The following is a 24,377-nucleotide window of genomic DNA, read 5'->3' on the forward strand; positions in this document are numbered from 1 at the left end:
TCACTCGTTCAAATCAGAGTCATTTTCTGCACGTTTGAATAAAGTTGAATAACATATATTTTACTTATTCTGAGATACCTATTAGGATGGGGTCTGTTTTCATGCTCAATTTTAAGTTTCTATGTAGTTTTTTTTTTAAATGAGTCTGATGCTTCTTTTTTGTAAAATTTATTTTTCAATTGTTAATTTTGTAAAACTGTTTAATTACACTTAATATCGTCTGGCTTTTTATAAGAATGTCAACTAAATTCGTAATCTTTCAACTGCACTCATATACCTTTGGAATGCTTTGGAATGCAATTAAAAAAAAACTGTTTATGCCAACGACTTTCGATGCTGTTGTTTGTTTTTTCGAATTAAACAACGGTTTCTCAATAAACAAAATTGCTGTCTTTCAGATTGGTTTTTCGTTTATTATTATTTCAAAATCATGCATCAAAAACACATTTGTTCATGTCAAGTCTTAAATATAGCTTACTATATGGAATGGGTTTCGCTCATTGTTGAAGCATTGCAGTGACAGAGACTTCTTATTGCCTACATCAACGTCAATTTGAGATGTATTTGTTGAGATCATATCATATCTTTTATAGTTTTTAATGCATTGAAGACAAACTTGTATTGTGTCGGGTACCAAAACCACACCCACACTTTCACCATTTGAAGTCAGTATGCATTCAAAAATATTCACTTACTTAAAGTCAGGTTTATTTGTAAATTTTTATCTGTTTAAGAAAATTCCAGCAAAATATCTGCAATTGGTACTACACTACCTTTTGTGGCCACAATGTATTCTTTTCTATATAAGCCTTCATTTATTTCGTCTATAAGTGAGTTCAGGATATCTTTATTTTTCTCGATGTCTTCTTCGTTCTGAAAGATGATCTGTAAATGGATTTTCTCTCTTCCTATATAAATAATAGCTTAAAATTGTAATAGTGTAATGCTGTAATCTTTATCCAGTGAATAATCTCAGTATATACACAGTTTAAAGATAATGTTCATTCTATTTCATATATATGAGTAACCGTTAAAAGAACTGCTTTTATATAAGTACTCACGAGAAAAAGAAAACTAGTTATCTTAAATACTGATGCCATTGATATAAAATAAATGTTTATGACTTGGGAAAATATATTTGCAAGATATAAAACAAAAAGTAAAAAAACTATCTTGGTCTTTTGTTAGCACAGAATATGTAATTAGGTCTTTCAACCTTTTCGGTTGAAAGACCTATTGGTTTTGTTCTGATTATTATTTTTTTTTCCGCCTAATTGTTTTCCTTTGCTGTTTTTTTTTTTGTTTCGCAAGATGTCGCTTAGAAATTTGGAATATGATATCGAACAGTTTATATACGTTTGAAACCAATTCTACTTAACCGAATACTTTCCCGTATAAGAGTTATCTTCCGGAACACTGTTTTTCTTGTTATCTCTAAGGCTTCGCAACCGTATAAGAAACCGACAAATTTATTTTTCCAAATTGCTCGTTATATCCACAGGATGTTCTGTTTTACTTTGACCGAAGCTTTACGAAGACTCCATATGAGAGTTATTTCACCTTTTGTATATGATATAAGTTATATGCATTTCTAACTGGTAAACCATAAGTGATAGAGACCTAGTGTCTTTTGATTTAAGATCCTTGGTCATTTTTTGGCTTATTTTCACTTATTTTCATTAACCTTATAAGATATCGACAAATACATTTTACTAAATTGTTAGCTGCGACATGTCGTAATTTACAAATTTTGGTTGAAAGGGTGCGTAGACAATAAATGGGAGTTTTCGCCCCTCTTATATTTAGAATTATGCGTAACGTGATATTACTCTTGAACCATACATATTAAGGAACTAGGGTCTTTTGATTTGAGATGTCTAGTCTATGACCTTGAAATTGAGGTCAAGGTCATAGGTTAATTGGACGTTCTAGATTTTGACCTTTGCTCGAAATTCATATTTATACATCATAAAGCCATATGAACTGACATTTTCAACTGAGTTTTAATATTTCTATATCAAAATAGATCCTTATTGGTTGAAAGACCTTCAATTGTTCTCTGAAAAATTGGTTTTTAATTGGAAATTGAGTTTCTTCTATAATACAAGTGATATCTTGTTTAGAACATTTATTTTTAATTTCTTTTATAATTTATTTTAGGATGACATATGACAAATATATTTTTTTGTAATCTATTTTTTTCTCCATGAATTTACAAGTATCAACATATATTTATCTTGTGGCACAATAGGCAAGCAAATGAAATAAATAAGCATAATAAGCATTCTATGAAATAACTCTTAGACATATATGGATTAAGTAAAGTAATAAAATTTTCATTTATATGGTAATAGTAGTACAAGAAATATATGAGCATACATATGGTATGGTATAAGGGCATACAAATAATTTCAAATGCTCATACATGTTTAAATTTCATTAATGACCTTAGCCCAGGGGTTCCAGTACAAGTTGTGTTCTTTCACACTTAAGTATTTTGAAGAAATATGTTTCTCGAAAATCAAGTTTTCTTTTTTGTAATTTTGAAGACCTTTTATATTAGGTTTTATTTCTTGCATCTTACATCTGTAAATAAAGTACTTCGTTAGTAAGATAGCTTTATTTTTAATCAAAATCAGTTTATAATTCTCATAGAGGCCAAAAATTACCATTTTCAAATTAAAGCAGAATTTCGATAAAAATTGTATTGGAAATCCATGAATTTAGTGGCCAAATGTCGGCGACAATATGACAACCCCAAAGTAAATGTTTTATAGCTTCGGGCTCTTCCATGCAAAATGTACACAAATTACAAATAACAAGCTTCGTTTTAAAAAGTAAAGCAATTGTCCCCAATATATCATGAGTAATCCTACATTGAAACCAACATATTTCAACCTTGTATTTTTTGAAACCTTGGTAACACACAAGTATATTTGTTTTTCAATTTTCTACAACTTTGTAAAGAATACCTTCCTATTTTTTTCTTCCACAAAATCTGTAAGTAAAATTCCGTGATTTAATTAAATTAATTCTTGCACCAGATGCGCATTTCGACAATACATGTCTCTTCAGTGATGCTCGTAACCAAAAAATTTGAAATCCGAAGCTTATATAAAAGATAAAGAGCTATAATCCAAAAGGTCCCAAAAGTATAGCCAAATCCGTGAAAGGAATCAGAGCTTTGCACGAGGGAGATACATAATTCCTTAATTTATAATAATTTATAATATTTTGTAACAGCAAATTTTAATAACACAATAAATCTGTATTTTCATGTCAGTACCGAAGTACTGGCTAAAATAGATTACATGTCCTTTGAGCCCTTTCGGACTTAGAGAAAATATTAAAGTTAAAAGGTATAACAGCCTGATGGTTTTTTTTCTCTTTCAGTGTTTATTCCAATGTCTTGTAGCCACTTTTTTTAGTGCTAATATAAGTCCATAAAAGTGTAGAAACATTGGTTTGAAATTATACATAATTTCAAAATTTTCATACGTTAATATATTTCCATGTTCATCTAACAGGTCATTTACAGTCCATACCCCATGATATGCCCAATGTTTATAGTAAACGCTGACATTATCTATTTTTATATGTTCTTTATGCCATATAGATGTAGAAATGACTTCCTCAAAATAAAATGGATGTCTGAGTTTCGACATAGTTTTCCAGGCATGAACAACTTCATCCCAAAATTTGTTTTTGATTTTCTAATAATTCTAAAATAAGCCAACTCTGTAAAATTTATATTTTGGGTGGAGGTACAGGAAAAACACGACATATTAAGAAATATTACCGAGTTTTCTTGATTTAATAATCACTAGAACACACCCGCGAAATAGCGGGTATTTAGAGCTTGATTGGAAGTATGTTAACTGTTGTAGAAAGAATTTTTGAAAAATATTTTATGTCTGAATAATTTCAGAAAAGGTAACTGTCTCTTGGACATGGAGACAAGACAATTATTTTAAGCCCTCTCCTTTTTTTCAGAATCCGTTATTTTTCAGCTTTCTGTTAAATTCTATGAATCTCGCGTTTCTGAATTCTATGAACATACATATTATATAAATAAAGAGTATTTGCTCTTAATATCAATTCTAAGTTTCTTCTCCACGGCGAGCATTGTATATTATAAAGAGAGTCTCTTTATATCATAGGATTATAATCATAGTATACAAACAGAATAACGCAAAAATAATTGTCCTGTCCCCGAGTAATTATGAAAATAATGTTTAAAGAGGGGAGTAAATGGGGGTTCTGAACGGAAGAACTCGATATAAAATTGCCATTTCACGATGAACGACCATTTAAAAATGTCTTGCACGTTGATCTTATTTTATCGATATCACGAAACATGTGAATAACGAGTTTTTTTTCACGGCTGCACGAAAATAACCCTTTACCCCTCTTTTAAAGTTTTAAATCGGAAGTCTTGAGTATGACTTAAAAGTCGGTCTAATAACGGAAACAATATCCGGACGCATTTTTTTTCTTATCCCAAAATAACCCAAACAGAATGATCATAAGAATGGATGACAAATGCATATTACCTATATAACAGAGAGGCATGATGAATAATTTATTGTCGAAGGAAGAGAAGCGACACACAAAATGTCTAGTTTAATAGAGTGTTTTTAGTTGAATTAATACAAAAAATGCCAGTTGAAGATATTTGTGTCATATATACCAAGATTTGTTATCACTTTAATGTCATTAATGTGAAAAATAGGTTTAGAAAGATGTAGAGGAAATTGTTTTTGGTATAGTTAAAATTAAGTCATGGTTTAAAATGCATTTAATGTAAAATCACGGTATATTTTAGAGGATTTATTATATTTATAATTAATTTTCGTGTGTTCGCCTTCGGAAAATACATTTTAGAAATAATTTGGATCACCGATCAAACTTTCATGAAAGGGATACAACTCAAGTAAATACAAGACTTAAACTAGAGGCTCTGAAGAGCCTGTGTCGCTCACCTTGGTCTATGTGCATATTAAACAATGGACACAGATAAATTCATAACGAAATTGTGTTTTGATGATGGTAAAGTGTTTATAGATCTTACTTTACCGAACATTCTTGTTGCTACGATTATCTCTATCTATAATGAACTTGGCCCGGTAATTACAGTGGAAAATATTTTCTAAAAATCTACAAAAAATTATGAAAAATGTAAAAAATTTACTATAAAGGGCAATAACTCCTAAAGGGGTCAACTGACCATATCGGTCGTGTTGGCTTATTTGTAAATCTTACTTTGCTGAACATTATTGCTGTTCACTGTTTATCTCTATCTATAATATTATTCAAGATTATAACCAAAAACAGCAAAATTTCCTTAAAATTACCAATTCAGAGGCAGCAACCCAACAACTGGTTGTTCGATACATCTCAAATTTTCAGGGCAGATAGATCTTGACCTGATAAACAATTGAACCCCATTTCAGATTTTCTCTAAATGCTTTAATTTTTTAGTTATAAGCCAAAAACTGCAATTTACCCCTATTATCTATTTTTAGCCATGGCGGCCATCTTAGTTGGTTGACCGGGTCACCGGACACAATTTTTAAACTAAATACCCCAATGATAATTGTGGCCAAGTTTGGTTTAATTTGGCCCAGTAGTTTCAGAGGAGAAGATTTTTGTAAAAGATTACTAAGATTTACGAAAAATGGTTAAAAATTGACTATAAAGGGCAATAACTCCTACACGGGGTCAACTGACAATTTCAGTCGTGTTGACTTATTTGTAATAAAATTAACGGTACCAATTTTCTTGCACCAGATGCGCATTTCGACAATACATGTCTCTTCAGTGATGCTCGTGGCCAAATTATTTGAAATCCAAAGCTTATATAAAAGATGAAGAGCTATAATCCAAAAGGTCCAAAAAGTATAGCCAAATCCGTGAAAGGAATCAGAGCTTTGCATGAGGGAGATCCATTCCTTAATTTATAATAGTTTATAATACTTTTGTAACAGCAAATTTTAATAACACAAAAAAATCCGTATTTTCATGCCAATACCGAAGAACTGGCTATTGGGCTGGTGATACCCTTGGGGACTAATAATCCACCAGCAGAGGCATCGACCCAGTGGTACAATAAAATTAACGGTACCAATTTTCTTGCACCAGATGCGCATTCCGACAATACATGTCTCTTCAGTGATGCTCGTGGCCAAAATATTTGAAATCCAAAGCTTATATAAAAGATGAAGAGCTATAATCCAAAAGGTCCAAAAAGTATATCCAAATCCGTGAAAGGAATCAGAGCTTTGCATGAGGGAGATCCATTCATTAATTTATAATAATTTATAATACTTTTGTAACAGCAAATTTTAATAACACAAAAAATCTGTATTTTCATGCCAATACCGAAAAACTGGCTACTGGGCTGGTAATACCCTGGGGACTAATAGTCCATCAGCAGAGGCATCGACCCAGTGGTAGTAATAAAATTAACGGTACAAATTTTCTTGCACCAGATGCGCATTTCGACAATACATGTCTCTTCAGTGATGCTCGTGGCCAAAATATTTGAAATCCAAAGCTTATATAAAAGATGAAGAGCTATAATCCAAAAGGTCCAAAAAGTATAGCCAAATCCGTCAAAGGAATCAGAGCTTTGCATGAGGGAGATCCATTCCTTAATTTATAATAATTTATAATACTTTTGTAACAGCAAATTTTAATAACACAAAAAATCCGTATTTTCATGCCAATACCGAAGAACTGGCTACTGGGCTCGTGATACCCTCGGGGACTAATAATCCACCAGCAGAGGCATCGACCCAGTGGTAGTAATAAAATTAACGGTACAAATTTTCTTGCACCAGATGCGCATTTCGACAATACATGTCTCTTCAGTGATGCTCGTGGCCAAAATATTTGAAATCCAAAGCTTATATAAAAGATGAAGAGCTATAATCCAAAAGGTCCAAAAAGTATAGCCAATCCGTGAAAGGAATCAGAGCTTTGCATGAGGGAGATCCATTCCTTAATTTATAATAATTTATAATATCTTTGTAACAGCAAATTTTAATAACACAAAAAATCCGTATTTTCATGCCAATACCGAAGAACTGGCTACTGGGCTGGTGATACCCTCGGGGACTAATAGTCCACTAACGGTACCAATTTTCTTGCACCAGATGCGTATTTCGACAAAACATGTCTCTTCAGTGATGCTCGTGGCAAAAATATTTGAAATTTAAAGCTTATATAAAAGATGAAGAGCTATAATCTAACATAATGGCTGTTCACTGTTTATCTCTATTTATAATAGTATTCAAGTTAATAACCAAAAACAGCAAAAGTTCCTGAAAATTACCAATTCAGGGGCAGCAACCCTACAACTGGTTGTTCGATTCATCTGAAATGTTCAAGGCAGATAGATCTTGACCTGATAAACAATTTAACTCCATGTCAGATTTGCTCTTAATGCTTTGGTTTTTGAGTTATAAGCCAAAAACTGCATTTTACCCCTATTATCTATTTTTAGCCATGGCGGCCATCTTGGTTGGTTGACCGGGTAACTGGACACAATTTTTTAACTAGGTACCCCAATGATGATTATGGCTAAGTTTGGTTAAATTTGGCCCAGTAGTTTCAGAGAAGAAGATTGTTGTAAAGGATTACTCAGATTTACAAAAAATGGTTAAAAATTGACTATAAAGGGCAATAACTCCTAAAGGGGTTAACTGACCATTTCGGTAGTATAGACTTATTTGTAAATCTTATTTTGCTGAACATTATTGTTGTTTACAGTTTATCTCTATCTATAATATTATTCAAGATAATAACCAAAAACAGCAAAATTTCCTTAAAATTACCAATACAGGGGCAGCAACCCAACAATGGGTTGACCGATTCATCTGAAATTTTCAGGGCAGATAGATCTTGACCTGTCAAACAATTTAACCCCATTTCAAATTTGCTTTAAATGCTTTGGTTTCTGAGTTATAAGCCAAAAACTGCATTTTACCCCTATATTCTATTTTTAGCCATGGCGGCCATCTTGGTTGGTTGTTTGGGTCACCGGACACAATTTTTAAATTAGATACCCCAATGATGATTGTGGCCAAATAAGGCAACAGTAGTATACCGCTGTAAGTTTGGTTTAATTTGGCCCAGTTGTTTCAGAGGAGAAGATTTTTGTAAAAGTTAACGACGGACGACGACGACGACGACGACGGACGACGGACGACGGACGACGGACGCCAAGTGATGAGAAAAGCTCACTTGGCCCTTTGGGCCAGGTGAGCTAAAAAGTAAACAAGGGGTAAATTTTGATATGAAAATGACATGTGTTTGTAGTTTTTTTATCACACATTATAATTATAAAGATAACGAGATGTGATAGATGTTATTGTATGATTGCCAATGAGACAACAGTCCACCAGATTTCAATCGAAGTGGATATAAGCAGACAAAGACCACCTTACGACCTTTTACAATGAGAAAAACTCATACCGTATGGTTCGCTCTAAAAGTCTCCAAACATGAAAAACGAGGAAAAGCTTGAAAAGTGAAATGGAGCATCAATAACTTACAATGAAGTAACAAAAAGTTTTGTCCGAAATAAATGTGCCACATAAAAAGAATACAGAAAGTACTGAACAGGATATGTCGATTAAAGTCAAATTAAATAACAATAAATAGTAATTGCATCAACAGAATGTTATAAAGTTCTTGACTTATACATACAAGTCACTGGTTCAAATTTGATTCTCATGGGGATTCGACCACCTGTATATACGAATATTACAATAATTTGACAAATAATAGTTTTTTTCTAAATAAAAAATACAAATTGACTATAACTATCAAACTATAATTCTTTAGCTGACCAATACATAATACTATTGTTTTAATAGAGATACGAGATATATATTTATATACAATGTATGTAAAGGAGTTTCTATCGCTTTTCATTAGTAATATCGATCCAGAAGAAGAAAATAATACATTAAAAACCAATTCTTCAGAGAACAATTGAAGGTCTTTCCACCTCGATAATAAGAAAGAAATTTAAAAAAAGATGTTAGAAAAGGTCACTCCTTGTTGATGTAAATTTGTACCTCAAACTGATATAAAAAAAAAATAAGATTAATACGTGTATGCAGAAGACTGAATTGTTTTATAATGAACAAGAAATAATTTTAAGGTCATAGGTCAGTGATCTCAAATCAAAAGACCCCAGTTCAATCACTTGTATGGTTGTGGAGAAATACCTATTTCAAATACAAAAGGGGAGAACATCCCTATAAGGGTTGACCAAAATACTTTGACTTAAATGGGTTGAAGTTGCGCCTAATCGTAAACAGTTATTTTGAAAACATATCATATCAATAACTGTTACAGTTTCTTTTGAATATAGATAACAAGCAAAATCCAAAATTTATAACATGACCTAGACCTTTGACCTTGACCTCAATTTCAAGATCATAGGTCAGTGAACTCAAATCGGAAGACCCGAGGTCAATCACTTGTATGGTTGTGGATTAATAAAAACACTTCGACTGAATAGGTTGAAGTTGCACCTCATTGTAAACAGTAATTTGGCAAACATATCTTATCATTAACTGTAACAGTTATTTTTGAAAAATGATAACGAGCAAAATTAAAAAATTTATAACATGACCTTGACCTTGACCTCAATTTCCTTCAAATGGACCAAGGACTTCTAATGAAAAGACTGTAGGCCTCTACGACTTATACCGTATGAATTTATCCAACATATCGCCTTTCAAAAGGGAAACAACTCCCATAAGATGTTTTCCAATCACTCCAGTCAAAATAAACCAAATCATTCTTAAAAGTAGACAAAAAAGCATCTCAGGCGGCAGAAGAAAAAAAATAATCAGAAGAAAACAAAAGGTCTTTCCACGAAAAGTGAAAAGACCTTGTTATCATTTGTATCTGTAACGGACACTCCTGAACTATTTTAAGATATAGTTTAGGTCAGGTGATATAAATAATACACGTGCATGTATCTGTGACGCATATAGAATCAACCAATCAGCATACGAGATCTTGCAATCACGTGGAAGCGATTAGATAGAAATATTTGACTGATGAAATACACATACTTATCTATCATACAGTGCAGGATCTACGTTAACGCTATATAACATAGAAGTAAGGTATGTTGTGTCTTGTTGTTGTTTAACGACACAGTTATAATCATCTCTCAAATAGAGATGATAATACAAGTTATTCTCAAATAAAATAACAACATATAATAATCTCTCAAATAGAGACTGCTATTAATAGAATAGCAAAAATAAAGTAATCTCTCAAATATAGACTGCTTTATGTTTTTGTGAATAAAAACCAAATAGAGATTGATATACAAGTTATCTCAAAAAGAACATATAATAATCTCTCAAATAGAGACCACTATTAATAAAATAGCAAAAATAAAGTAATCTCTCAAATAGAGACTGCATGCTTTAATAACTAAATTGTTTTCAAAATAATAACAAAACAAAAAAAAAGATATTTAATCTCTCAAATAGTGTATTAAAACAATAAGAAAACGTTTTACATACAAAACGACATAATAAACTTAAAAAGTAATTAACGAATTTAAAGAAGAAAAATATATAAACAGACGAAATCAATACAAAGGAAAAATGATATCGCGAACAATTAACTAATTGAAGAGCTTATAAATAAAAAAGAGGAAACAATACCAAAAAAAAAAACAGAGAAGAAAAAACTTAAAAAACGAATGTATAGACAGGTGTCGTATCCCCATAGGAGAAATCAAATTGGAACTATTCTACATATTACAAAGGAGAAAACATATAGGCTAGGGATACCTGATGAGGATAAACCTAGGTCTAACCGAACCCATAACCGAACATATCGAACATGCCTTAACAGGTTACAAAAATATTTAGTTTTTGTACTCATTGAGATGGTCCACAACCAGGGGTCGAATTTAAGCTTTTTTGTGTACTGGCCAGCCGGACCAGTGGACTAAAAATCTACTGGTCTGGCTCTGAATCTACTGGTCCTGCACAAATGACATGCATTTGAAAAACACTTATAAAAATGATAGATGTTTACTTTTATTTTCATGCTTTCTTTAAAGTTTAAATGATTTTTCTGCCTTTGATTCTGCAGGTGCTTTCCTCTCCTTTGTTCCTGTAGATTGTGTGTGCTATTTTTTGTATATCACTTTTTTTTTTATTGTCCGGCAGTTTAACTCCTTCCAAAAACTGTTGTGAAGGACTCTCAGCGAGATATTTATTAACTTTATCAATTTTAATAGTTAGTACCACCGTAATTGATCTCACAGGTAAATTGTTTTATAAACGAACTGAGATTGCGGAGCAATCAGTAATTGTTATCGACAAATTTCTACTGGTCCGTCGGACCACCAGCTGACAAAATTTACTGGTCTGACGCAAATTTTACTGGTCTCGGACCACCGGACCAGCTTTAATTTCGACCTCTGTCCACAACTCATATGGTATTCATCTTCCATTCAACACGTGCGCCAGCAGTAGTATCGACTTTCCTAACACGTCTATTAAATTATATAAATATTTACGTATTTTAAAAGTCAGATTTGGTAAATCGACAGTATAATTGTCGTTATTTTTTTCGTCGATAATTCTTATCAACGAAATAAACGAAATCGAATCTCCAACTAAAATCTCTGCTTTTACAGTATGTTACTGCTCTATTTGTTGAACTATGTGTTTAAAAATCTGCATCACTTCTTGTATAAATAAACTTGTTTTATATGGTTTTTATTACATTAGTTTTGTTTTTACTATAAAATGTCTAAATTGCCTAAATATTCATAACATATAAATGCAAATTACCTTCTAATTTTTTGTCCCTTAGCAAAGATCGAAGATTCGTCAACCGTGTGTCAACGTCGTCTCTCCAATAAAACTTAGTCGGCCTCTTCTCAAATCTCACTATAAAAGGTTATAAAATATCGAAATAAATATGATGTAGATAATAACGATGTAAATGGACAATAAAAAAAAAATTAAATATGTTATATACTCTATAATTAAAGCCTGTATGTTACATTCCCTATTATCAAAGCCTGTATGTTATATGCTCTATTATTAAGCCGGCTCGTTATATTCTTAATTTTATCACAGTAATATTATTTGAAGACTTACATTTAATATTTTCAATCTCCATCATTGCATTTTTGTATTTTGCCTGCATTGCTGTATCTATCACACATGTTCTGTAACCAACTATCTCTTGTTCATAATTCGTCGTTTGGGAGAAATTTAGATCCATTCTATGACCAATGCTTCGAAACTCGTTGAAATATTCATTAAACTCATTGTTTTCAATTTTAGTGTCGCTTCGATGAGCAAGATTATTTCTGTAGCATCGAATACGTTCAATATCATCCCCTAAATTTATATCTACTTTGTCTGGAAGTTTGCCCCAGCCTTTTGTCGGTGATGGTATTTATTTCAATCGTCTTAATATTTGATAAATTAATGTAACATCTAACGAATCGTATGTATTTGAATACTGTAGCTCTTCAATGATTCTTTGTTGTGCGGGATAGAATGTTGTTAGAACAGGGACACACTTTTGATGCAGAAATTTTGCGACAGGCTCACACTTTCGTATAACATCTCGTAGAATTTTGGGGAATATGTCGATGATAGGCATTGACAGCCTAGAATACATTTCTCTCTCATCTCTCTCAGTATCCAGTTGAGATTCTGCCATTACAAAATTAAACATAAGAAATTGTCAATGTTATCTGATTTTGAAATAAAATGAAACATACCAGTTAATCATACATTTAACAATTAAGTTTGTGTGACATTCTTTTTTTGTAATGAATTTTTTTATATATTTTTCAATGAATTCATGGGACAAATTGTACCACAGCGATAGCTACACCACGTACTTTGTATATAATTTAATAAATATACCAATTGTTGTTGCGCACCTTATGTCATTCGAATAATAACCTGCATGTGATTACTTAGAGACAAAATATACTTAAAACAAATAATTTGTAACTTGGGAGAAATTCAGATCCATTCTATGACCATTGTCTCGAAACTCGTTGAAATATTCATTAAACTCATTTGTTTCAATTTTGGTGTCGCTTCGATGAGCAAGATTATTTCTGTAGTAATGAATACGTTCAACATCATCTTCTAAATTTATATCTACTTTGTCTGGAAGCTTGTTCCAGCCTTTTGTGGGTGGTGGTAATAATTTCAACCGTCTTAATAGTTGGTAAATTAATGTAACATCTAACGAATCGTATGTTTTTGAATACTGTAGCTCTTTAATGATCTTTTTGTTGTTCGGGATAGAATGTTGTTAGAACAGGGATACACTTTTGAAACACGTTTGGCGACAGGCATGATTTTTCCAATAACATCTCGTTGAATTTTGGGGAAAGTTTCGATGATAGGGATCGACAGCCTAGAAAATCTTTCTCTCTTGTCACTCTGAGTATCCGGTAGAAATTCTACCATTACAAAATAAACATATTAGAAATTGTCAATGTTATCTGATTTTGAAATAAAATGAAACATACCAGTAAATCATCCATTTAATAATTAAAATTGTGTGATACGGAAACCGATAAGGGCCATTACAAAAAAATATGTCGTTATTACGTCATCCATATGTCGTAATTTCGACATAACATGTCGTTATAACGGCATCGCTATGTCGTAATTTCGACATACCATGTCGTAATTTCGACATACCATGTCGTAATAACGACTTCACTATGTCGTTATAACGACATCGCTATATATATAAAAGGATATGTATTATGATTGCCAAGAGACTAAATGACACAGAAATTAACAACTATAGGTCAGCATAATGCCCCAATAATAAGATAAGCTCCCGCATAATCAGCTTTAAAAGAGGGACGAAATATACCAGAGGGAGAGTCCCCGAAATGGTGTGTGAGACAATGTTATTAATTAATTATTAGCTCCCACGGTAAAATGGTTGATTCTAGTTCTGTTCGTTTTGTGATGTCATTTTATCATAAATTTAATTTACCTCAAGTTGTGGAAATCGATTGACTGATGTTTGCCCTTAAAGTTATTTCAACTAATAATGCAGTACTGTCGCAAGTTATTTAGGAAGGATGGATGGGACGGAAGTACATGTATACGGCTTTTAATAAAAAAGATTGTTTTTAGATATACAAAATTTGTATCAAAGGATGTTTTACTTTCAAGGTGCATATCATCTGTCATTGTAAAATTTCTATATCTTAATTTAACCCAAATACAAATATGTCTGACACTCTTCAAGTAAATCGAACATTTTTACCCTTGTTTAATTGGAATAGAATTGTATTTTCCCTGGCACATAAGTTGTCGAAATACACCCTTCAATTACTTGAACCTTGGCTTCAGAATTATTTCCCAAGTCATCTATAGTGTTTAACTTCTGGTATACATTTTCAAATATAGTAATCTACTCCTGGATCGTCCGCTAAAACGGCTAATGTAATCCCGGGTTTTTATTTATTCGATGAAACGATTTTCGTCGCTGTTTGGGATTCGTCTTTCAATTACCTTCATTCATGCACAAGTTTATATTGACGAAAAGTTCCGGCTTCGCTAGTACAGGAATTACTTTCATCGCGACAGTTATAACATGAATAGCAGGACAAATCGCGAAGTAAAGCATTCCGTGAACTGGTATTAAGTCTTTTAATATTGGTGATTGCACCTAACTGAAGTGACGACTTTTAATGATATATTTCGGTGTACTTCCGCAACATAAATTTCAATTCGCATTTTACATTAAAAGGACTGTCTTGGTGTCTCCAATTTATCTTTGCAAAAGTTGGACGAAGTTCATGTAATTAGATTTTCCCCCCATTTCACCATTCTTTTAAATAAATCGTTAAAAGCTTCAAACGATTAATAAAAATTGCAAAATTTGACCTGTGTCGTCCCCGGGCGGAGTCTATAGCAACATGCACTATTCTTCTTTTTCGACAGCAATCATCAACTTATTTTTCCAAATTTCATAACACTATTTGTTTTAATTATCATGAACATTTAATTCAAACTTTAGCACATGTAACGTCGGAAATTAGCGTCTTTCGGGTTTTAGACGTTTTCAGACGTTTGGAGAAATTGGCTACCGTTTTGTAATGTGTGGAAGCATTTTATTCCTTTAAGACCCAAAACTGTAGTTAATAAGAAACGAAACTTTGCCATTTTTTACCCTTCGTGTATTTAACTTTTGTTTTGATCAATTATAAAAAGTAGTGATTGTCTATTTCTACTTTCATACGTTGTGCACGATGTTCCTACAACCCTTAGGATTTAAAACAGAATCTTAGATATTTCATTTGCAAAACAAAATAAAAATGGTTGAAAACAGGAACCAATATTAAAACAAATTCAATATATGCTTTAAATTATGTTTTTATAGCTCTTGGTCATATATTTAGTAATTTCTAGTATATTTGAGAATTTAAATAACAAAGCTATGTGAAAAAAACCGGACGTCCAACGTTACATTTATGAAAAACTGTTTTAACTCTTATGTAATATTTCTTATTTTCTGATCTTCTTTATTCTTGGCAGGCACAAGACATGTGTCGGTTCTTTAAGTAATTGTGACGTTAAAGTCGTTATTTTGCCAAATTTCATTTGAATCGGTGGCTGCATATTAAGCTGGAATAAGAAAAATGTTCAACGACGTTTTTCGTTAACTCAACGTCTGAAAGTGAAGTATATACGTAGATATATCAGAAAATAAATAAAAAGAGTAAAACAATAATAATATCTAACAAAAGTACAAATATTTGCCTCATTGTTCGTGAGTTCAAATATTGCTGACTCAATAAAATATTCTCTATACATGCAGTCGTTTTTCATACCGTAGCCAATTTGTCCAAGTTGATTTTTCATTTTTCAAAGCAGTTAACCCTTATTACAAGAAGGCATGTAGTTTGCGCTCATTTAAAGGGAAGTGGAAAGCTTGGCTTGTCTTGGTAGGAATCAATGTCAGTCGTCATACAATTCAAATGTGATACTATTTTTCCATAATATAAAAATATATATCGATCTTGACTGGCTTTACAGTCCTTTCGCAGTCGGTAACTAACTAAACTTAAATGGGATCTATAAAATATATAAGTTTCTCACAGTAGGTAACCAAAGAAGGTAACAAAAGATTTTGCGACGATGCAAATATTAAACTTTACAAAATAAATAAATATCTTTAACCAATGAATACAAATAGCAAAAGCTATGCAATTAACAAATATATACCTATTAAGTTTCATGTAAATTATTTAACAATGAAATACATTAAATATGAAATTTGGATTTTACCGAGGAAGCTTATCATTAATTAATAACACTGTCTGCCACTCAGCATTTCGGGGACTCTCCTTCTGGTATCTTTCGTCCCTCTTTTATAGCTGACTATGCGAGGGTTTTTCTTATTATTGAGGGCATTATGATGACCTATAGTTGTTAATTTCTGTGTCATTTAGTCTCTTGGCAATCATAATACATATTCTTTTATATATATAGCGATGTCGTTATAACGACATAGTAATGTGACAGTCGTTATTACGACATGTTATGTCGAACTTACGACATGTTATGTCAAACTAACGACATGTTATGTCGAACTTACGACATAGCGATGTCGTTATAACGACATGTTATGTCGAATGTTATGTCGAAATTCCGACATGCTATGTCGTAAATTTATGTCGTATTTACAACATAATTTTTTTTGAATGGCCCTTATCGGCTTCCGTAGTGTGACATTCTTTTTTCGTTGTTTTTTTTTTTTTTTAAATGTATCAATGAATTCCTGGGGCAAATTGTACCACAGCGCTAGCTGCATCACGTACTTTGTATATTATTAAAAATAAATATGATACCAATTGTTGTTGCGCACCTTATGTCCTTCCAATAACCTGCATGTGATTTCTTAGAGCCGAAATATACTTAAAAAAAACAAGTTGATGATGTGAAGAGGAAAAGATGTAAATGATACAATCTATGACATTAAAGTTGTTGACTTATGGTTGGAATAAACTTAATTAGTTACAGAAAAAAACTTACCCTCAATAGATTTTACGCGTGTAAGATCTTGTAGGATGGCATTGGAGTCTGTTTCAGATCTACATAACCTGTTATACAAACTTCCCAAATCGTCTTGTTTTAAATAAGAATCAATTCTTGTGACCATCATTTTGATTTCTTCCAACAAATTTTCAGAATAAATCTCAGTAACATTGTTAGTGTTGATCTTAATTATTGAATTTGCAGCATGAATAATCCTTTGTATATCATCGGCGATTTCTACGTCTGTGTCATGGGGAACATTTCCCCATTTGCATTTCGGTTCATGTAACAAGTCAAATCTAAGTATTTTGTAACAGATTTCAACCGTGAAATTATCCATGTCCGGAAGCTTTTCCATTAAAACGACTTCATTGTTTGTAAAAACCAAGCGGAAATCGTTCTTCGAAAATCGTGTTTGTAATCCCTTTGGAGTTATGTAATCTTTTAAAATCATTTGCATAACTTTGGGAAACAATCTCAGTACCATGCATCCTAACTTTGCATGTCGTTCTTTGAATATGTCTGACATTATGTAATATTATTGCTTTTGGGCCACCACTTTCTTACATTCAAATCATTGAAAGATTTCTGCAAAGAAAATACAAAAGGTGAAAGACTTAGAACATCAATAAGTAGATATGATAACAATGGTGATTTCCGTTTTGGGATAATGGATAATAATCAGGTTGAAAGTTTTCACCTCCTTCCTGTCATTTTGATGTTGATACACTCACATTTATATTAACATAGCGGGACGGCTGCAGTGCAGGCGATTTGGTGTCACGATATCACAGTAGCATGGGTTCGAATCCCGGCGAGGGAAGAACCAAAAATTTGCCTTATATATCATGTACTGTAGTACGCCGCTAGATTAAAACTGACGAGGAAAGGTAACACACGGCCAGCGAAAGCTCTTTTTTTGAGAGCCCAGGTGGTCGTGTGGTCTAGCGGGACGGCTGCAGTGCAGGCGATTTGGTGTCACGATATCACAGTAGCATGGGTTTGAATCCCGGCGAGGGAAGAACCAAAATTTTGCGAAAGCAAATTTACAGATCTAACATTGTTGGGTTGATGTTTAAACGAGTTGTATACACATTATGTACACAGCCATGTATCACCATCATTGATGGCGATCCGATGGATACATTTGTTGTAGAGTTGTCACTGACTCAGACGTACTTATAAATATAATTATTTTCTGTGACTGTATCTTACATTAATTTGTAGGATCCTTTACAAAAGATAATTGAGCTGTAATAATATAATAATTTATAAGTACGTCTGAGTCAGTGACAACTCTACAACAGATTTATCCATCGGATCACCATCAATTACGCCGGGATTCGAACCCATGCTACTGTGATATCGTGACATTAAATCGCCTGCTCTGCAGCCGTCCCGCTAGACCACACGACCACCTGGGCTCTCAAAAAAGGAGCTTTCGCTGGCCATGTGTTACCTTTCCTCGTCAGTTTTAATCTAGCGGCGTACTACAGTACATGATATATAAGGCATGGATATGTTATTGTTACAGATCAGCTCAATTATCTATAGTAAAGGATCCTACAAATTAATGTAAGATACAGTCACAGAAAATAATTATATTTATAAGTACGTCTGAGTCAGTGACAACTCTACAACAGATTTATCCATCGGATCGCCATCCATATATATATACAACTCGTCTAAACATCAACCCAACAATGTTAGATCTGTAAGTCTGAAAATTACTCCAAACAGTGTTAGAGTTAGATTTTCTACTGACAATATATATATCTCCATGCCTTATATATCATGTACTGTAGTACGACGCTAGATTAAAACTGACGAAGAAAGGTAACACACGGCCACCGAAAGCTTTACTTTTGTGAAGCCCAGGTGGTCGTGTTGTTTAGCGGGACGGCTTCAGTGCAGGCGATTTGGTGTCACGATATCACAGTAGCATTGGTTCGAATCCCGGCGAGGGAAGAACAAAAAATTTGCGAAAGCAAATTTACAGATCTAACATTGTTGGGCAGATGTTTAGACGAGTTGTATATGCATAATGTGCACAGCCATGTATCACCATCATTGATGGTGATCCGATGGATAAATCTGTTGTAGAGTTGTCACTGACTCAGACGTACTTATAAATTATTATATTATTACAGCTCAATTATCTATTGTAAAGGATCCTACAAATTAATGTAAGATACAGTCACAGAACATAATTATATTTATAAGGACGTCTGAGTCATTGAAAACTCTACAACAGATTTATCCATCGGATCGCCATCCATATATATATACAACTCGTCTTAACATCAACCCAATAATGTTAGATCGGTAAATTTGCTTTCGCATTATTTTTTCTGTTCTTTCCTCGCCGGGATTCGAACCCATGCTACTGAGATATCGTGACACCAAATCGCCTGTACCGCAGCCGTCCCGCTAGACCACACGACCACCTGGGCTTCACAATAATAAAGCTTTCGGTGGCCGTGTGATACCTTCCTCGTCAGTTTTAATCTAGCGGCGTACTACAGTACATGTCATATAAGGCATGGAGATGTTATTGTTACAGATCAGCTCAATTGTCTATAGTAAAGGATCCTACAAATTAATGCAAGATACAGTCATAGAAAATAATTATATTTATAAGTACGTCTGAGTCAATGACAACTCTACAACAGATTTATCCATCGGATCACCAGCAATGATGGTGATACATGGCTGTGTACATAATGTAGATACAACTCGTCTAAACATCAACCCAACAATGTAAGATCTGTAAAATTTTTTATTTTTTTTTTGTTCTTCCCTCGCCGGGATTCGAACCCATGCTACTGAGATATCGTGACACCAAATCGCCTGCACTGCAGCCGTCCCGCGAGACCACACGACCACCTGGGATACACAATAATTATATGTTAATTTCAGGAAAGTCTATGAAAAGGTATGTGCTATGACATTCAGTGCTCGACGAAAGAAAATGTTAAGATTGTTACCTGATGATCAGTTACACTCCGGCTCGAAATGGCGACCGGTAAGTATTTGTACATTAAAAAATAGTTATTATTGTTCTTTCAGTTCTATTGTTCTGAAATGTGATACAATAGTACACTCATTTTTGGTAAAATTAGCTAAATAAAAATGTCATTACAATAAAGTAAAATCACAAACATTCTGAACTTAGAGGAAAATCAATTCGGAAAGTCCATAATCACATGGCAAAATCAAATAACAAAACGTATCAAAAACGAATGGACAAGAACTGTCATATTCCTGACTTGGTACAGGCATTTTCAAATTTAGAAAAGGGTGGATTAAACCTGGTTCTATAGCGTTAACCCTCTCACTTTAATGACAGTCTCATCAAATTCCGTTATATTTACATTGATGCGTAAATAAACAGACACAATAAATAAAATAGTATAAATATGGATATATCAGTCATCATCGTATAACAATTTAACAGAACACAAAAACAACTACTATCTACGAACACATTCATTGATTTGAGTGTCTGACGTCAGAAAATTTTATACGTCACATAAATATGTCGTTCAATGTGCATACAAACGATTTTAAAATTTTACATAGGCAATGTTAGCATACAGGGTTAAAAAATCAAAAGTATGTAAGAATAAATTTCAGAAATAGACCGAGATTTAAACTAGTCCAAAAGTTATATATAGAATTTAAAAGAATCCACAAATAGTGAATACCACTACGCGATTGAATGATTTTGACGTTTGTGGTTCAACGTATATAGTAATTCATAATAGAAATATATCATAATGACATATAATAAAACAATATCATACTGACGGGATCTTTGAAAGTGCAGAGTCACGTTACAAAAACAAGAGAAATACAAAAAGTCGCATATACAAAACAAACCACAAAAAAAACGAAAGCCAATACAAACACATTGACGAGATGTATAAGTACCGTGCCACGTCAAACGAATATCACATAAAACCATTCAACAGTAAAAGTAATATTAATAATAGAACAAAGACAAATGAAAGAACTATAAAACACGTTGTTAAGATGATAAACAACATCAGTACGCAGAACCTATACATCAAGACCATCGTGTATTGTTTGAGAAGTTGATACGGAATATTTATCAACAAGGTCTTGGTACCTTCCGATGAACTTTTTTAGAAAAAGGACGAGACGTTTTTTGACATAACCCTGGTTCATCAACTTTCTACTCAGACACTGATGACGTTTTACAAAGTCGGAGTAGGAGCTGCAAGCTCTTGAATATCGAATAAGTTGGGAAATATATATCCCATATGCAGGTGAAGTTGGTATATTGCTACAAAGGTGGGGGAAATTTATAATTTCAAAATTAAAATCGTCTCGTTTGTCATAGATTCTGGTACTGAGATGACTGTGTAAGTCAAATTCGAGATATAAGTCTAAATATGAGGCAGAGGAAGCCGTGTCTGTTGTTTCTTTGATCTCTAGTTCTGGGGGATATATCAATGGAAACCAATCAGAAAAGTTCGGATTGTTTATGGAAAAAACATCATCAATATATCTGTAAGTGAAATTTAATAATCTGGCTTCTTTGATCCTCTTGTTTTTGACAAGTGTCTGGAGGAACTCCGATTCATATGAAAATAAGAAGAGGTCGGCAAGAAGAGGCGCACAGTTTGTTCCCATAGAAATGCCGACAATTTGTTGGAAAAGTCTACCTCCAAACTCAACAAATATGTTGTCGATAAGAAACTCCAGCATACTGATCACTTGTTTTTCTGTGTAGGAAGTTTTACCTTTTTGTTTGTCACTATTAACGATATATGCCTTATGAAATCCCAAAGTAATAAATTTATAGCGTATGCTACCATTTTATGTTGAAAGGCATTGTGGATTATTTCTTTTAGGCGATTTTTCAATTTCACATGGGGAATGGTTGTATACAGGGTTGAAAAATCAAAAGTTTTGATGGAACTAATTTCAGTAAAAGACCGAGATTTAAAATTGTCTAGAAGTTCTTTAGAATTTTTAATAATCCACAAATGGTTAATACCACTACGTGAGTAAACAGTTTCACAGTATCTCTGAAGACCCTCTTTCACTACGGACAGAATTTTAGTCAATCTAATGGACAATTCTTTAGTGGAACACGAAGATGAGCCAGCAATATACCGTTGTTTATACGGAATTTTATGAAGCTTTGGTATCCAATACAAACAAGGTAAATCCTCCGATTTGGTGTTCAATGTAATGTTTATTGATGCCATGAAGGACTTATGATTTGCTAAAATCTCATCCTTGTTAAATGATATGTCTTTATATGTGGGACGTAGTTTATATTAATTATGAGTGCTAGAACCATACCAGCAGGCTCTCAATGTTGAAATTTCAACGTTAAAGTTTCAACATTTGTTCAAAATTGATTCAAAAGACGTTTAGAAATAATGTGGGTCAACGACGATTTTATATAACTGGTTGCAAGAGCTCTTTCCCTTTTAAAGTTGGTTATACAAAAGCATGACAAAAGAGTAATGGGATCGATAAACCATCGGACGTAGTTTATATTAATTATGAGTGCTAGAACCATTCCAGCAGGCTCTCAATGTTGAAATTTCAACGTTAAAGTTTCAACATTTGTTCAACATTGATTCAAAGTTGAATAGTAGTTGACAATAATCACTCATATTATAAAGCTGCATACACATTCTGCTTTTTTTCCAATGTTTGCTGCTGTTATTGGTGGAAGACATGCAGATTGACTGCAGGAATTTTTAATGTTTTGGTTTTCCCCAAAGACACATATGAACCAGATAGACAGGCCAAATGAACTGTTACCGATACAACATTGTGTGCCTTTACAAATTCAATAATCTACACCATAAATATCATATCTTATCATCTTAGTTGGTTTCTGTATCTATTTTATAGTTCCATTTGCGTTTGCTGCGTTTATGAACTCAATAGCTGGTGAATCATTGTCACAAATTTAACAAATTTAACAGCCAAGTTACTTGTGAGTAAATTAACAACAAATAAATTTAAGTGAATGCACTACATTTTTGAAGCACATGTTAAACTAGTGGTCATCAGCATAACTGTAAATATTTGTTAAGGTTCATCATAACAAATGGACAAATATGGCCGTATTTTCACATCAACAACTACTCTGTGTACAGACTTACCTGTGCTGTTTGGAAAGTTTTAATGCCTAGCATCCACTAGATATATAAAAGTTAAATGCATTTTGTATTTAAGAAAGATAAAATCTTTCATGGTTTTTTATGGGCATTTGTTTCCCTTTCTTCAGAAGGTGCAAAAATAAACAAACACCTGAAGTACTTTGATACTGTCCACTCACTGACTCAGATAAACTCTTTGACTCACCTATAGTTGTGAAGATACCTGGTGTCCATGTCAATTAAGGACAATGAAAACAATACTAACCGGTTGTTTACCTGAGGGAGCATTTCATAGTTGTATTACACCTTTTGCATGAAGGAAAAAAATGCACATCAAAATCCAAAAGAGATTTTATCTTTCTGAAAAACAAAATGCATTTAACTTTATTATATCTAGTGGATGCTAGGCATTAAAACTTTTCCAACTTTACAGGTAAGTCTGTACTCAGAGTAATTGTTGGCATGTAAATACAGCCATATTTGTCCGTTTGTTATGATGAACCTTAAACAAGAAAGTCTATGAAAAGGTATGTACTATGACATTAAGTGCTCGGCGAAAGCCCCTCGCTCTTAGTTTTATAGTGAAGAAAATGTTAAGATTGTTACCTGGTGATCAGTTACGCTTCGGCTCAAAATGGCGACCGGTAAGTATGTGTACATTTAAAAATAGTTATTATTGATCTTTTAGTTCTATTGTTCTGACATGTGATACAATAGTACAAAGGTAGATAACTATGGTAAAGTACTATAAACATTAAACAAGTCCACTCATTTTTTGTAAAATTAGCTAAATAAAAATGTCATTACAAAAGACGTTTAGAAACAATTTGGGTTAACGACGATTTTATATAACTGGTTTGATAGTGGTTGCAATAGCTCTTTTCCTTTGTAAGTTGGTTATACAAAAGCATGACATAAGAGTAATGGGTATGGCAAGCCGTTTTACTATTCATTCTAACTTCAAGATATATCATATAATATATAAGATATCTTGTATAATCCTAGATATTTGAATGATATATTGGCTCTCAATAGTGACGACTTCAGTATGTATACTAAAGAAATTTATCCTGTTGAACTTACTTTAAATAAATCTATTACTAACAATAACCACTGCCCTTTCCTCGAT

The 24,377-nt window shown here is 32.9% G+C and overlaps 1 long non-coding RNA gene across 1 annotated transcript; it reads right to left on the bottom strand.

Moving 5' to 3' along the window:
* Positions 1–385: 385 nt before the first annotated feature.
* LOC139500997 (uncharacterized) lies at positions 386–24,057 on the bottom strand. The gene is made up of 5 exons (XR_011658431.1): positions 23,855–24,057; positions 17,094–17,684; positions 12,159–12,725; positions 11,847–11,945; positions 386–908 (listed from the first exon to the last, which is right to left on the bottom strand). It is a non-coding gene; the product is annotated as an uncharacterized lncRNA (long non-coding RNA).
* Between the last annotated feature and the right edge of the window lie 320 nt (positions 24,058–24,377).

This window comes from Mytilus edulis, chromosome 13, assembly GCF_963676685.1.
Source record: "Mytilus edulis chromosome 13, xbMytEdul2.2, whole genome shotgun sequence".
NCBI lineage: Eukaryota > Metazoa > Mollusca > Bivalvia > Mytilida > Mytilidae > Mytilus > Mytilus edulis.